Genomic DNA, 17,867 nt, shown 5'->3' with positions numbered 1-17,867 from the left:
TTAAAGAAACTACACTTTCATGACAATATTTCTAAACACACTTTAGTGCACTTTTTTTAAATGCTCTTTGTAATAATGTCTAATTAAGTTTTACTTAAACGGACATTTTAAATAATTATGATTTTATAGGGGTTTTATGTTGATGTATTGATTAATATACTATAAAAAAATAAGACTTTTAATGGAACATTTTAATTTCAACTCAAGTGTGTTGTCCAAAATTAATTTGTTAATGTATTTAAATGTGTTTAGTCTATAATATATATGTTCATTAAAGGGATAGTTCACTTTGAAATAAATTTTTGGTATGTTTTAGCTTACCTCAAGGGCATCCAAGATGTAGGTGTCTTTTTTTCCACAGTAGTTTCAATTTTTATATTTTTAGGTCAAACCGTTCTTGTCTGTCAGTCATATAATGCAGGTCGATGGTCACTGTCTCAAAGAGCATGCACAGAGTCCAAATTAAACAATTCCCCATCGTAAGTACACATTGATGGCCTAAGACACGAAACGAGCGGTTTGTGTGAGAAAATGAACAGTATTTATATCGTTTTTACCACTTATACACAGCCATGTCCAAGTGATCTGATCTGACGTGTGCGCAGACTGGTGCATAGATATATACACTAGATGTCGCCTTAAAGACATTCGTTCCAATGAACTGCCGTAGACAAGGCGAAATCTAGTGTGTATATATCTATGCACCAGTCTGCGTACACGTCAGATCAGATCACTCGGACATGGCTGTGTATAAGTGGTAAAAACGATATAAATACTGTTCATTTTCTCACACAAACCGCTCGTTTCGTGTCTTAGGCCATCAATGTGTACTTACGATGGGGAATTGTTTTAATTTGGACTCTGTGCATGCTCTTTGAGATAATGACCATAGACCTGCATTATATGACTGACAGACAAGAACGGTTTGACCTAAAAATATAAAAATTGAAACTACTGCGGAAAAAAAGACACCTACATCTTGGATGCCCTTGAGGTAAGCTAAAACATACCAAAAATTAATTTCAAAGTGAACTATCCCTTTAATGCACTTAAACATTTATTTTTCCTCTAAACTGCAATACAGTATACTCCAGTACAACTTCTTGTTGAAATTTTTATCACCAGCTCCTGCTCTATGAACTCAACTACAAGTGTCAGTTTTCTACATAATATTTGAAATAAAATGTTCTTTATGAGAGGAGTACTTAATGTAGTAGTAGTAATGCATTATACTTTACATCTGTTACAGTAGAACGGAGACAAGAGGCGTGTGGATCCTTATGCAAAGCCTTTTATTTACAAGAGATGTGTTTAGAACAGGCAGGGGCCCAAACAAAGGCAAACAGGTATGATATGGACAAGACAATGAGCATTCCAGGGACAGGCGAGGGTAAACAAACAAAGATCGTAATCCAGTGGACAAGGCAAGAGGATAAACCAGCTAACCAGGCTAAAGTCCAGGTGTCAGGCAAACAATATCCAAACAGGGCAAGGTTAAAGAGGTAATCCAAGGCGAGCAAGAGTCTAGAGCAGGCAGAACATGGGAAACCAGACTAGGATCAAAACACAGGGCAAACAAGCAAGAGTAAGACTAAGAACACTAGGATAGGCTCCATAAAGATGCTATCAACTAGACAGCAGTATAAGCTAACAATTCATGGATTTCATCCGGTCCCTTTCCACAGGTGTATTAATCAAGCACAATGCAGTCTGCATTCATAATCTAGATGCTTGATTGAGACCTGTGGAAAGGGACCGGATGAAACCCATGAATACTCAGCCATCAGTGAGCTTGTGCATCAGTGTTTTATAGTCCCTGTGATTGACTACAGGTGTGGAAATAATTAAAGCCATGGAACATGGGAAATGTAGTCCAGGGTAACCTGTAACTTAGTGTGCAGTGAAAAAGTCTTAATGGTGAACAGGCGACCTCTGGTGGTGAATGAATGGAAACAGCAGGCGTAGAATATGTGAAGACATCTGTGTACAGAATACTTTCAGTATCATTATGCTGTCATACATTTTCACATTTAATTGCGAGCAAAAGTTAAACAAAATTAATTTGCATTTAAATTCAGTTAAAATAATTTTCATTTTAATCAGACACACTACACCGTAAAATGATTGACTTTTATTTAGGTGAATGAGTCAAGTTTTGTGAACTTACAGAGTCTAACAACACATGAGTTAGAACAACTTAAACTTGAACAGAAATGAAAAGGCTGAAATAACATTTAACCATGCATGACATTTATTAACTTTTTGTTTAATGCACATGCGTCAGAAATACTATGTCACGATGATGCACTAGCACTACTTCACTATAAAATCACTGTTATGTTTCTGTAATCGCGATGCGTGAGGAAACTGAAGCTGCCCAAACAAGAAGAGAACAAAAGGAGCGCCACGTTTGGATTATTACATATGAGACGTTATGTACTGCAAATAATGAGTCGAGTAAGTATATCTTGACATATGCTTTCTTTATTTTAAAATTGTCACCGTAATGTGGCAGTTGTTATTGCGATTAAGAGTGGATCGCAGATAATGTAGACGCAATATGGATATTTCTAAGGCTACATCGTAATGTGATGGTGTGTGTGAGCGTGTTCGAGGAATTTGGCTGCTGAAAATACAATATTTTAATTAAAGCGACTTTAAAAAAAAATAAAAATAAACTAACAAACTTAAATGACTTAATTAAAGTTAATATACGAGCGTATGGGACGCTCAGAGGGTTTGGTTAAGCACTAGTAGAAATGGTGGCGGGGGTTTCCGGTTAGAGAAACTGGGGCAAGAGAGAGAGTGTCTTGGGTAGCATGCAATTCACAAATATAATATAATTATTCAAATTACTATTTGAACTAGTACATTTCACAGATGACAGTAACTTTTTAGTTTGGCAGAATTTTTAAAATAATTAAAATTAAAAATTAAAATTTTTGGCTTAGAAATATTAAGAGCTAGGAATGTTTCTGGTCCGAGCTCCAAGCTATCAGATGATGGCAGTAATGCACTGTAAAGTGCGGTTGCCAATAAAATGAAAAAGAAGAAGAAGAAGAAGTCATTTTCTTTTGATCAGAACAACTTTTAAGAAATATTTTGGTCATCTGCTTTATCCGGATCTGATTCGTGCTCGAATTAATAAGGCAGTACCGACCATAGACATGTATAGAAAGGCTAGATAGCTTACCGGCGCTGAGAGCCAATGGGACCCGACGACGTCACACGGCGGCCATCTTAGGACAGGACCGCTCGTCCAGTTATAACATTAAAGTCTATTGTGCATGTAGTGCTGAAATAACTATATTTTGCTCAATTTTCAACCGATTTTCAAACGGCTTGGTGTGTCATAAACGTCAGGGATGCGGCTATTTAACTGCATACTTGTGAAAAATTATAGCCACAAACGGCATCAGCACAAATCATAGCCACGTTAATAAGGTTTGTAATAAACCAAACCGTTTGTAAATCCGTCAAGAATTCAGCAAGTTACGAGCATTTTAGTTGGCGTATGTCACTCACCTTCCGTCCACAGCAGCAGGGAGCAGCAGCGCAGTCTCCTGACCTAAGATGGCCGCCAAGTGACGACACAGCTGACTCCGCCTTGAGCCATCTAGCCTTTCTATACATGTCTATGGTACCGACATTATCACCTGCCATTACTGCTTTGAGAGCGGATGTTCCAAATATGGTAATGGGCGTGACATTTGACGGAGCGTAAGGTTTTTGGGCCAATCACAATGCACTGGATCACTGGCCAATCAGAGCACACCGTGCTTTTCAGAACGATGAGCTTTGTAAAAATCAACGCGTTTCAGAAAGACAGGGCACATGGAGCAACAATAATGTATGGTATGTGTAAAATACTGACTTTTTAAACCCAAAACTGCGTAGACACCTTAAATTAAATACACAAAATAATGTTCTTTTTAGAACTATCATGTGACTCCATTAAATCATTTTCATGGGGTTTTTTTCTTACACCTTTAGGCTTTTACCCTTTCTTTAAAAGACAATATCTCTCCAATATATCACTGTTTTTCTGCAGAGCTACTTTACAGATAAAATTAACTAATTTAATAATTAATTGATGATCTTTGCACTGGAACTGAATCAAAACTGAGCTGACTTCAGCTGAAAAATTATACTTTTTTCTTCTAGATCTGCTGTACAGAACAACCAAACAAACGTCATTGCATTATTTTCCTGTTATCTCCGTAAAGCTGCATTGAAATGATCTGTATTGTTATTGTATTGATTTATAACACACTATATAAATAAATGTGACTTGACTAGAAACAGATTTTACTAATTTACTCTGAAAGTATTTATCTTTTGCTGCTGTCTTTGTCATTTATTCATATGTAGGCTATGTCTCATTTTTACAGGAACTGTGAAACTGCTTGAACTTGTACATGCACTTCCTGTCAGACTGGACAGACAGAAGCAGCGTTTTTACCTTTCTAAGGTGACTGACTCCACCCAAGTACTTTTTTATAGTTGCAAAAAAGAAACAGAGCCATAATGAGCCTCGACATACAGGTATGCCATTACCTTATAAACACTCATTATTTTTGTTAAATGAAATGTAAATGTGAGATGCATTGTCAGTGAGTTTCACTATTATTCTTTGTCATAAAACCACATCAGAAATAAATCTGTAAAATATAATTAGTTAGACTATAAGAAAAAGAAAGAAAAACAAGAACAACAGATGAAGATCCTGATGGACAGAGTCAGAGAAAGAGAAGAACTGATGGACAAACTAGAAGAAGAGAAAAAAAGAATGATGATGATGGAGGAAGACAGAGAGAATCATGATGAAGACAGAAATATAAGAGAAGAAGAGAAGAACAAACATTCAGACACCAGAGTAGATGAGGAAGATGATGATGACTGCAGGAGAGGAAGATATGCTGCACAGCAGATGATGAGTTTACTGAAGAAGAAAGATTTGATAAAAAATTATTTTTTATAAATGTTTGTACTTCAAGTTATGATTGATTGAAACTCATTATAATTTTATCAACAGCTTGTTTTAATTTTAATTAATTTTATTTTCTGCTGATGCATGGTTCTTGCAGGAATAGTGTTACGTTTAATTCAGGGGATTCCCAGCAAACACAGAACGTTCCCTTAACGTTATAGTTTTTGGTTCCTGTCTTTTTATTGGTTTGGGAACTAAATATTATTCTAGGAATGCTCTTTTTATTTTTTTTGCAACAATAATATAATGTTCCCAGAAGGTTGCAGGATAGTTATTTTGAACAACATAGACATTTTTAATATTAAAGGAGAACTCCGGTCAATTTTAACATTGAGCTCATTTTTTTTTGTAAATTTGGAGTGCTGTCAATACAGAGAACAACGACAAAAATCGGTGTTGCCTACATCGTGTTATCCTCTTTTTAAAATTTGCACCCTGTTGACTTCAATGGGGCAAGTTTTAAACCTGCTTTTAGCCTCTTAACATCCTTGATGTGTCATTACAAGTGCACAGCTAATGTGAGTGATTCCTTCAGAGTGAACACGAGTGAATCTGACTGCAGTAAATGTGAAAGATATTAATAAAAATTCAGTTAATTCAGCCAGCGCACATACCTGTATTTACATCCTGTTTTCGGTCGAAGTCCATAGTAATCGATTGTCGAGTTCACAGGTACTAATCATAGGTACTAAACCAATGCGCGTGAACTCGACAATCGATTACTGTACTGGACAAAACGTGCCCCATTGAAGTCAACAGGGTGCAAATTTTAAAAAGAGGATAACACGGTGTAGGCAACACCGATTTTTGTCGTTGTTCTCTGTACTGACAGCACTCCAAATGTACAAAAAAATTAGCTCAATGTTAAAATTGACCGGAGTTCTCCTTTAACATAGAAATAGTTACCAAATATAGAACGCTCCCCAATGGATATTGTTTATATAAATATGTAAACTAACTTTCCTATTAAAACACTGCAGATGTTTTTGTATAATGACCTGTACAGAGCTCTGAAACCAGTTTATGCTGCATTTAATAAAATTTAGCAATTAATTAAATCCAAGCGCATTACATTGTGAATGTGAAAAGCACAGCAATCATAAATTCTTGGGTTTGTTTATATCTTCATTTACTGCTCCTCTGCTCTGCACACGCTTCTCCAACACGTGTTGTACACAGTGCAGTGTTTCCGGGATCTACGTCAGAACGCTGCCTCGTTATTGGCCAGTTCTGCGTCAGGATCACACGATCACACTAAAAAATATTATAGTCGCTTCATAAACCACAGTCTGTAAGATTCGCCTCTTTGATTCGCCATCTCTGTTCGAAATCTGCTATTGCAGTTATTTGTGGAATTATCTTTACGAGTGGCACGGCTCCTCAGCACGGATGAATAATGTCTTGAGGTGTATGTGTGGGCTGTCAGTCAGTGCACCAGTGTGGATATTCACTGTACTTCAGAAATACAGATACGACCTCCAGGAATTATTTCCAAAATAAGAAGGAAAATGTCATCTGAACAAGTAACATGTCAGCCACTTTTGTTCTGATCAACTGGTGATTAAATCTTACGATCTTAAAGTTAGCTCAGATCACGTCAAACCGTGTAAATTATTATTGTTATGCTTTGTTCTCAAACTGTTAATGTTATCAACACTACGTGACTGTGTATTTAAGGCTATAAATGATCGGCTACCTGCAGCAACCTCACACGCAAAATAGCCTACTAGCCGAGACTCCTTCTTTATGTTACCAGATGTGGGCCGGATCACTCACTCACTCACTCACTCACTTACACACTCTCACTCACACACACACTCACTCACTCACTCGCTAACACACTCAATCACTCATTCATTTTTTATTGACACCTTTTCAGTGTTTTCAAGGATGCGGAGTGGGTGGGTCGTGTCATCCAGTAGGGTGATACTGCGAGCACAGAGACAAACCTCGGTTGGTATGAGGGTTGCCTTGAGCCAGGCTGAGGAAGCTGTAAGTTTCATTGCGACACAAAGAGTAGTTTGCTTACCACCAATGTTTTAAATATAATAACTTGTTGGACTTTTTTTTCATACATATTGCACCAGTACTACCAGACAATCAGGGTGTTCAGCCCCACAGTGTTCAGGAAGAGAAAGGCTGCAACCGTTTTTTTTCTTTCTTGTTCTGGTGATGCGGTCCACAGTGTCTTTCTGTTCCTGACCACTATTTCAAGGACAATTAGGAAGAAATCAAATAAAAAGCTTTTATGTAACTCAAATATTACATATTTTTTCCACAAATAGGCCTTTTTTAATTTTAATTTTATTTATTCCATAATTTAATCAGGGCCCAGTTCAACCCCCAAACAACCAGTTCCTCTCATTTGTCTGAACAACATTTCAGAGGCAACACTGAATTACAGTAAGTTACCTGTGAAGGGGGTGGATTGGAATCCACTGCTGCTTCTATGTATATGTAATGAGTGATTGTAATCAAGATATTCATCAATATTTTTCCTTTCAAATATCGAATGAGTTGAATGACTTCTCTGGAGATTTTACTTTGTTATAGAAGTTACCAGTGTGATTACTGAAATGTTCTTTTCATGTACTCTTTAATGTCAGTATTTGATATCTGCAGTAACAGTGCTTGCTTATTTAGGCCGGCTTCGAGAAATGAAATAGGGAAATGGTTTGGGTTTTAAAAGGGTCTTCAACGTGTTAAAACATATAGGGGTCATTGAAGCCAATAATTTAAGGGATCATTTCTTTGTTAAAGCCTTACTTTCCAGTTAGACTAAAGTGCCCTATCCTTGAGAGAAAGAACTTGTTATCTTGATGTTTTGAGACGACACTCCTGTTTATAGTTAGAGCCTGGCCAAATCCTAACCTTGGAAAAGCTGTGTGTCGGTGTATGAGTTTTAGTCTTCTTGCTTACAGGTTAAGGAAACACTGGCATTATTGGAGATTGACTGAGTTGTTGATCGGGACATGTTGGCGCCTAGCAACTCAAATCCAGTGGTGTCAAAAGTACACACTTTTGTCACTCAAGTAGAAGTATAGATACTGGTGTTTAAAAAGACTCTGGTAAAAGTGGAAGTATCAACTCAACCTCTTTACTCAAGTTAAAGTGAAAAAGTACAGGCTCTAAAACATACTTAAAGTAAAAAAGTATAAAGTAACCCTAATAAAAAAAATAAAAATAAAAAAACCTTAACACTAGACTTGGACCTCGTATCATTGACACAACTGTTAGAAATAGAAGCTTAATTTAACAACTGATTAGTGCTACATGGATCCCAAGACACGGTGAAACATCAAACAAAAACATAATACTATCAAAGACAACAAACTTGATGGGCATGTTTTCCTCAAACTTTATTGGAATGCAAATAGACTTTCAAACTGAGGTAGTAATATTCAAGACATACCCTGGCCGGCAAAACTATCAGAACATTATTTTAGCAGCAAATGACTGACTTGAGTGTCTGTGTATTAAGGAGTGTGCTTGTCAGTGCGTGTTAAGGAGATAAATATACTGCATACATTTGAGTGTGGGTGGACAAAAAGAGAGACAGAGACTTCAAACTGAGACTTCAAACCTATACAAAAGAAACTCCTTCAAAACATGGAGTACTGTATACAGAGAAACACTACCAAAAACAAAAGCAAAGTTTTGCACATGGCACTAGGAGAATAGGAGAGTGCAAGAATGTACATTTTGTATGTGCAGTGAGTGTATTTGTGGCAGTGGTATACATCTTTGTTGTGCATTAATCCCTGAGTCCCATCAAAAACTTGGGAGTAACTTACTAAAGCGTACCCTAGGTACATATCAAAACAGTCTCTGAAGCCTTAAGTGCTTGACTTGGGACTTTGTGCAAGAACAAAAGTGCATGTCAGTCCATGTGGAACAAAAAGAGAGTGTCTGTTGGTGTGACTGTGTGTGTGATTGTGACTGTGTGTGTGTGTGTGTGTGTGTGTGTGTGTGTGTGTGTGTGTGTGTGTGTGTGTGTCTGTGTCTGTGTCTGTGTGTGTGTGTGTGAGAGAGAGAGAAAGAATTATTGTAATTATGCCAGTGTGATGTACATGTCCATAATTCCCTTAAACAAACAGGCTGTAAAAGTGGACAAATGCTACATATCAAAACAGTCTCTGTAGCCTGAAGTGCTTGACTTGGGACTTTGTGCGAGAACAAATGTGCATGTCAGTCTGTGTGGAACACAAAAAGAGTGTTTGTGTGTGTGTGTGTGTGTGTGTGTGTGTGTGTGTGTGTGTGTGTGTGTGTGTGTGTGTGTGTGTGTGTGTGTGTCTGTGTGTGTGTGTGAGAGTGAGTGAGAGAGAAAAAGAGAGGGAGAGAGAAAAAGAGAGAGAAAGAGAGGGAGAGAAAGAAAAAGATAGAAAGAAAGAAAGAAAGAAAGAAAGAAAGAAAGAAAGAAAGAAAGAAAGAAGAAAAGAGAGTGAGTGAGAGAGAAAAAGAGAGGGAGAGAGAAAAAGAGAGAGAGAAAAAGAGAGAGAAAGAGAGGGAGAGAAAGAAAAAGATAGAAAGAAAGAAAGAAAGAAAGAAGAAAAGAAAAGGAGAGAGAGAGAGAGAGAGTGTGTGTGTGTGTGTGTGTGTGTGTGTGTGTGTGTGTGTGTGTGTGTGTGTGTGTGTGTGTGTGTGTGTGTGCGTCAGTGTGTGTACGTCAGTAATCCTGTGTTTGTGTATGACAGAAAGAATACATTGACATACCCTATACAATCACCAGAACCTTCTGTTTAGCTTCAAAAGAAGCTGGTTTTCAAAGTTCTTAGAATCAATACGTGCCCTTTTTGGTCTGAAGATCAGTCCTGCTGAACTAAACAGTCTCTCGCAGGCTGCTGAGGCTGGTAGTGCTGTGTTAAGCCTCAATGACAGGTTGCATACTGCCGGGAAAGACTTAAGTATCTCTACTGTATCACCTGGGCATCCAAGGTAAGTCTCCAGCTGTTTAGCATTTTCTTGGGAACTGGTCTGTTTGATTGCAGAAAAGAAGTCCTCCTCCTCTGAAGAATGGGAGCTCTCACCTTGATTCTCCACAGTTTGGTCTTTCAAGTAACTTTTGATATAGTCAAGGCCTTTGAAATAGAAAAACAAAATTAGGACCAAATTGAACCATGGAATTGGATTACAACATTGAAATTACAACACTGAAAGATGGCACAATGAGTTTGATCAACTTCATATGGCTTACATAAGGACACAGATTGCTATTTGGATTGCTTGGTATGTTAGAGATGCTTCAAATGCAGAACTTTCCTCTGTTAATAGCATAAAGCAAACAGTACAACACTTACCAAGTTTTATGATTTGTTCATCACTTGTCCAGCACGTCTTGAATTTGGGGACTAGAATAGCCGCGGCTATCAGCTCCGGATCTTTAAGCATTTGTCCAAATCGTTTTTCAAGTCCTGCTAAAAGTGCATCAATCAATGGCCTACAGAACTTGGAAGAAATGTGAAGGTGCTGGAGCTTAGTCTTGAGTAGGGTTATTGTAGGGACCAACCATCCCATTTGCACATTGGTCTCTCCCTGAAGTACGTCAAGAGCCTTTGCAACTGGGCTCATAGTCTTTGCATATTCGGACAGAAAGGCAAGCTCGACAGGAGTAAACCTGTTCAAACAACAACAACAAAAAAAAAAAAAAAAAAAAAAAACATCACATTTATTTCATGGAACAGCTTCAATTGGAAGGGCCTAATTCTTAAAAAAAAACAATCATTAGAGACTACTTTTAGGAAGTTGCACTTGTGTTACAAATAAATAACATTTGTGTTTTACAGTTTTTCATATATAGAAATAAATAAATGTTGGCAACCACATATAGTTCAGCTTTTAAAAAATTAAAAAGGGCAGGTACATACATGGGTATCTTCAGTGCACTGCAGACAGCTGCAATGGCCCGTTCTCCATGTTCTCTGGCAATTCTCACAATCCTTTCCACTGCTAAGAAAAGGGAGTTCCATCTTGTTGCATTTGGCCTCAAGAGCTGGAGTTTGCAAGTCTCCTCAATGATCTCTGCTGCTGTGGTGGATCTTGCACTTTTATTCCACAGACTCCAGCACTTTGAGAATGTTGAGCGTGAGACCCTTTTGTAAACATTGTTAATATTTGCCTCCTCAACATCAGTTGTTGACACCAAGTTGAGAAGGTGGCAGGCGCAGCGATGGTGTTTCGGAAGCTGATATTCCAGGCTGTCGTCCTCATCCAGTATGGCTCCAGCTTCAACAAACTCCATGCTCTCAGTGCTATCCTGCTCTTCATCATCAGATTCATCATCACCACCCTCATCATCATCTCCTTTACCGCTCTCTGTTGCTAAATTGTTATTTTCATCAGTCTGACCATAAACCCTAAACGCTTTTACGAAATTTGAGCCATTGTCAGTTGTGGTGCGGGTAATCTTTTCACGGATATTAAATTCGCTGTGGATATCGTTCAGAGCACTGGCAAGGACAGCAAAAGTATGTGAACCTTTAAGCTGTCTGCAGGCTAGGGCAGCGCAACATCTCGTCATAGTCTGGGGGTCTATCCAATGTGCTGTGACACCTATGAATCCACGCCTGTAAGCTGTCCAGCAGTCAGTTGTAGTGGCAATGAACTGAAGTTCACTTAGAGCGGTTTTCAGATTGTTTTTCATTTCCAGGGAAGCCTTCTCTACTTTGTTCACAACAGTGTTGCGTGAAATCACATTAATATTGGGCTGGAGAAGATGTACAAGATCTATGAAACCCTGCTGCTCAACTACATTAGGTGGGTAAAGGCCTTGTATGATAAAATGGAGGACTGATTTATCCAAACTGGCCTGGGACACTCTTCTGGTTTCCCATAACTTAGCTTGCTTGGATGGGGGGCTTTCATCTGGTGCTCCTTCTGGCTTTCTTCTTAGGGCGTTTGAAGTGAAAGTTTTGTATCTCTCCAGATGATTAGGGTGTTTTCTCTGTGGAAAAATATGCATCATTGAATCATTTACAAAAACACACATTATCAACCTGATATACTTTTTTTGTATATCTGGCTACATTTCTCCCTGTGCTTTCCAATTAGGACGGCCACCTTACCCCACACTTCTCATCTTGACTAAATAAAAAATAAAAAATAAAAAAAGCATTAAATTGGGTGAGGAAATGGAAAGAATAGGCATGACCTCAAAGCACTGAATTTAAACCGAAACCAACAGGGCCACTCAAAACAAATGTGACAAAGGGCTGATATGAATAGCACCTAACCTAACTAACACATTTCTTGTGGGTACCACTGATACATACTAGGGGTGGAACGGTACACAGAAGTCACAGAGACAGTTCATACCTCAGTTCAGACATCACGGTTCGGTACAATGGAGGGAAAAGCAGAAAGCTTGTGCATGTCTGTACCACCAAAGGAAAATTTTTTTTTTTTTTTAAATAAGTTTTATTAATAAAGTAAAGGCATAGAACCAGTTTATTTGTAGTGCACTGACAATAGTTTTATATAATTAGTTTATTAAAAAATATAAAAAGACAAAAAGACCTTGAGATAAGTAATTTTGTACCTGAATGAATAGAAAATTAATTTGCTACATTTCAGATTAATATATTTGTTTTCCTTAAAATGAATGAACAGTAACTTAAACACTTTGCCGTTTGATTGATAGCCTGTAAAATGACGGAGTATGTTCTTAAGTTTCCAACTGTTTGATCGCGCCCGCGCCTCTCACACACACGCATATAAGTAAACTCTCTCTCTCTCTCTCTCTCTCTCTCTCTCTCAGCTACAGATTAGGTGTCCGTAAAGAACCCCCGTATCTAACAGTAGGTCCGCATTAGATTAATTAATTTGCTCGCGAGTTTTATTCATTTTTATACCGTGTATTCTCCGTGTATATTCATGCACCGACCCGTGACTTCCGTACCGTTTCGGTTCAATACGAATAATACATGTACCGTTTCACCCCTAATACATACTGAATATTAATAGCTTAGTATTACAGGGTTTCCCGCAGCACTTTGCAGCAACACACGCCAGCATATTTTCAAACATGACCGAACTAATACAGGCTAAAACTGCTAACTTGGGACTCTTCAGTAGGCAACTGCTAGCCCCAAAGCATGTCTCGGCATGCTAGCCAAGCCAAAGCAGCCAAAGCAAACATTGTAAATCGACCAATATTAGCCTAGGCCTACTCTAAAATGAATTAATATAATAATAACAAAGAAAACAGCTTACCTCTACATGTTTCTTCAAATTGGAAGGCGAGTTCTTGAAAGCCAAAAGTACATGGTTCTTTGGTTCACAAAGTTTGCAGTGCATTCTCCACGAGTCGTTTTTGCTCCCGATGATTTCGAACAATTCTTTGAGATAAGGCCAGGGATGTGGAAGGTTTTGCTGGTCCCCATCACTAGAACTACTACCAACGTTCTCGCCTGTGCTTTCAGACGCTTCGGACATTTCGCCAGACATCATGCTCTTGCCAACTGAATCTCTTTCTGACACATTTGCCGCGGACGCGGTTTGAACGTGCACTTCGTTTCGTGCCATGCGCAGAAAAGATGGACAGCCCACACACCAATGACATCTCTGAATGTTGTGGGTTTCTGTGCCTCATCCAATGACGCTCGAAATCAGTCTATCTGACTTTTTATTTTATTTATTTTTTTTATTTTTTTTTTAAACTAGAGTAACAAGCTTGTTTTTAAAATGTAAGGAGTAGAAAGTACAGATAATTACGTTTAAATGTAAGGAGTAAAAGTAAAAAGTTGGCAAAAAAATAAATAGTAGAGTAAAGTAAAGATACCTAAAAACTCTACTTAAGTACAGTAACGAAGTATTTGTACTTCGTTACTTGACACCTCTGCTCAAATCTGAGACATGGAAGGTCACGACGTGCCTGACTTCAGGGTCCGAGTGTCAGCGGCATAATCAGATGGAGATATGCTTCAGTCTATCTGTATATGTGTGGAAAATTACAATGTTTATCTATTTCTTAGCCAATCAGAAGTATCCAACATGCGTGTACTGATGTCATTCGTGCCCTTGGAAATGGGTATAACTGCTATGATCTTTGTAACTGTAAGCGGGACGGCCTTCAAACTCCTGTGTGAGTCTTGAAGCTGAACTTCTGCTGATGAAACTGCAAACTATCTTCAGTAAAACTTTTCTTCAATTTGTTTATAATTCTGACTCCGGGTCTTCTTTCAAACATCTGGTCCTTGGGTCCTAAACGGTTAACCCCTAACACCTGCACCACATGCAAGTACTTTATTACTATGAACTTTTCTGTGTGAAATTGTATTGTTTGACTGTGTACTTGTGTTTTTTAATCAGTTATTCTCTGAAAATCTTCCCTCATGCTCTCAAATCTCATTCATATTATTTTTACATGTAAAATAATATCACAGGTTTGGCAAATTGGCGCCAATAATGCTATGCATTTTTCCTTATACCTTAATCATTTGCATTTGATTATAAGACATTTGAACTCTGAATTAGAACTTCAAGTTTAGACTTTTTAGATAAAAAATAAAATAAAAAAACTATTATATGGCTTCAGAAGACTTACAACACAACCCATAACACAAGAGTTGTGGACTTATTTGATTATCTTTAGGATCTTTTCTGGGACATTTTTGGAGCTTAACAGAATATTTATCCATTTTTACATAAATTGTTTGTTTATTATTATAGAAGTTAGTGGTGACCATGAAACAACATGAAATTAATACAAAATTTAAATAAAAAAAGGTTCCCAGAGGCACCCAAAACTGTTCCACACAGTGCCTCATATAAGAGTTCCTCAGGAAACCTGTGTGGTTCCTCAGAGAACCGGCCCTTTTTAAAGGGTCCTAGAGGATCTACAAACGGTTCCGCCGGTGTGGCGAAGTGAAGAACCCCAAAAGGTTCCTCCAGGCACCTTTTATTTTTACAGTGGTGGTGCTTGTAGTTTGTTTGTTAATAGTTTGACGCAATGGGTTTCAGGCCAGGTATATTGTTTGAGGGCACCTTTATGTTATTGGTGGTTGAGCACTTTTTCATTGATAGACCTCACACTATAACCCACATGGTGCAAGCTTCTATCTCAATTCTTTTGTAGAGCATGCTGGGTAAAGTTACTTTTTGTTTTGTCAAGTTTCTATCTCAATTCTTTTGTAGAGCATGCTGGGTAAAGTTTCTGTTGTCCACTGTGTGCACAATCTCTTAATTAAGAGAAAATTGATGTAGCCTGGCATAAAGTTAGTGTGGTACTTAGTTCATTTTTTTATGTGTAAACATGCACAAACCATCGGAGCTTCCATATCAACAAATTTCAAAAAGCTTTTTCTACCCTGGAGATAATATACCGTCTAGCTTCTTTCAAGTAACACTTATCTTTGCTGGCATTCATAGGTGATTACCAGTCCCGCAGAATCAGAGGCCCAGCTGTCTCTCCCCATCACTCCGAGGATCATCATGCTCTGTAAGTTTTACATTCAATGTTAACAAATCCTTTGAATGTATAGGGCACAAGCAAATAAAGTCTAGTCTGGAAAACACTAGTGAATGCAGTTTGTGTCGTGTCATTCACCAGTCAGGAACAGCACAGTCACTTCAAAAACTGAAGTTATGTGGAGTACTCTCTCATCCTTAGTAGCCACCTCTAATGTCGTTATTGCTATTTCAGATTGCTTGCTATGCCTGTGTCACTTTTTCTGTTTTTCTATCACCAGTTACTGCTGCTAATGCACTGCTTGGAAGATGTGTATAGAGACAGAGCGCATTTAGGCCACGCCCACACCCAGGGGGAAAACAATCAAACCGTCCCCATTGACTTTGCATTGCGAGAGGCTGCCTCCTTGTCATTTCTTGCTTCTAACAAAAGACAGACAAATGCCTAAAAGCTGCTGTGTGACAGGTGTACAGCAAACAAGCTAAAAAACCCAGAAATAAGTTTTTATTAGCTCTCGACCCCAAAAAACGAGTGTTTTTAGGACATAAAAGTGGATACAGGCAGTTGAGACAGAGCGTCACGTGTCTCATTACTATGAGAACTAACGTACACCCGCTGGAGGAGACTGTAATCGGCAACACAGGATAGTTTATCTTACAGAAATATAATATATAAAACTGACATTTGGATATTTGACTCACCAGTGACCAAATGTTTAACTTACTGCACACGTAGTGTATTTTAGTGCATACTGAGTGTCAGGATCCCACAATTGACCCATTCGTTCCAGCCTGTATCCACTTTTATGTCCTCAAACGCTCGTTTTTTGGGGTCGACAGCTTATGAAAACTTATTTCTGGGTTTCTTAGCTTGTTTGCTGTACACCTTGTCACACAGCAGCTTTTAGGCATTATTCTGTCTTTTGTTAGAAGCAAGAAATGACAAGGAGGCAGCCTCTCGCAATGCAAAGTCAATGGAGACAGTTCGTTTGTTTTCCCCCTTGGTGGGCGTGGTCTTCAGATTATGACGCGTTGCGCTCTGTCTCTATGCTCCCTGCCCTGTTTTACATTTACAATCATTTATGTTTGAGCAAATCTTTTATAGAATGTATTGCTATGAAATATAATTTTTGTGATGACTCTTGTCTTTACTAAGCAGAGACAATCCTGACTGCAAAAAAATGGATGCTGTGGATCGAGGGGAGGGTCGTAATCCCACCTGGTGTTCACATGACTGACTTCACCACTGCCTTCCGCTCTCCTCGCCTTTTACTGTGTATTCAACCTAGAGTATCAGGTGGAAGCCAGCACAACACTGGAGTTTGTTCAGAGGTATTTATTATCTTAAATAGTTCGATTGAAAGAAAGATTGAAATGTGAAAGTAAATTGACAATTGTAAAGCTGTTCAAAATCACCTTCTTCCTTTAAAATGTTGCAATATTTGAGTGTCTAAATAGTATAGGTTGAAGCCTCCTTACAACTTGAATGCTTTAGAGAACAGAAGGGCTGTTGGGCCGAGGGCATGTACACACTATATATCTTTTTACATAAAAACCTTTGGGAGAAATTGAGAAGACACAATGCGTAGATGGCTGGGGAATATGATTTGCCCTGATAAAACAAACAAGGAGAGTGGTTTAGGTCCTGTAAATTGTTGTGATTTTCTAACCAGTTACTCATTATATTTTAATATTTTTTTTTATATATACATACGAAAATGTCCCCTGTACACATATACTGTACACTCAGGAAGACAGCTATAATCATCTGCTGGCTGTCAATAAATCCATTGAAGATTATTTTAATGACTACTTTGAGAAAACCACTTTTATGATCCCAGACTAAGGTTACAATTTAAATTTCTGGATTGTTTTGAAAGAGAAATAGAGAGTGATGTGTTTATTTCAAAGTGAATTTATTTTTTTAGATTACATGATTTGTCAGTGTATTTTACAGTTCTTTAAAGTAGGAAATGCAGAATAGGTGTTCATATTTTACTCTCTTAGTGTTCATGTTGTAACTCTGTGTCGGTGTTGCGAGAGTCTTGAAAGTGTCGAACTCACACTTTGAGGGTTGTTCCCATATTTACACTTTTAAAGTGTTGAAATGAAGTATATTGGTGTTAATTTCCGGATTTCAAATTTACTGTGTAGTGATTAAAGGTGCTGTAAGCGATGCTGGGAGTCGTAACTTCTTGTTGACATTCGAATTGTTGTCAAACAAAACGGAGGCTAGCTAGACCCTCCCTCCTCCTCATCCCGTCTCCTCCCTCCTCCCCTCCCTTCCGGCATAAAGGAAAGTCTAGTCACTACAAACAAAGTTACGTTTTACTGAGTTTACATTGAATACTTCATTCAATGTGTAATGTCGCCAAGTTAGATAAAGGGTTTTATATATTGCAGAACAGAATGCAGAAAAAGAGAAACATTATTTTAAAATCGTTTCACCACCTGAAGCTATAACTATAGCTCC

The 17,867-nt window shown here is 38.1% G+C and overlaps 1 protein-coding gene across 1 annotated transcript in view; it reads left to right on the top strand.

Moving 5' to 3' along the window:
- The window catches only part of LOC309501752 (uncharacterized protein), a 183,773-nt gene that overhangs the window by 153,562 nt on the left and 12,344 nt on the right, over positions 1-17,867 (top strand). The window lies entirely within an intron of this gene.

The sequence above is a fragment of the Leuciscus leuciscus genome (assembly GCF_965113295.1).
Source record: "Leuciscus leuciscus genome assembly, chromosome: 1".
Classification (NCBI taxonomy): domain Eukaryota; kingdom Metazoa; phylum Chordata; class Actinopteri; order Cypriniformes; family Leuciscidae; genus Leuciscus; species Leuciscus leuciscus.
This window is presented reverse-complemented; position numbering and strand designations above follow the sequence as displayed.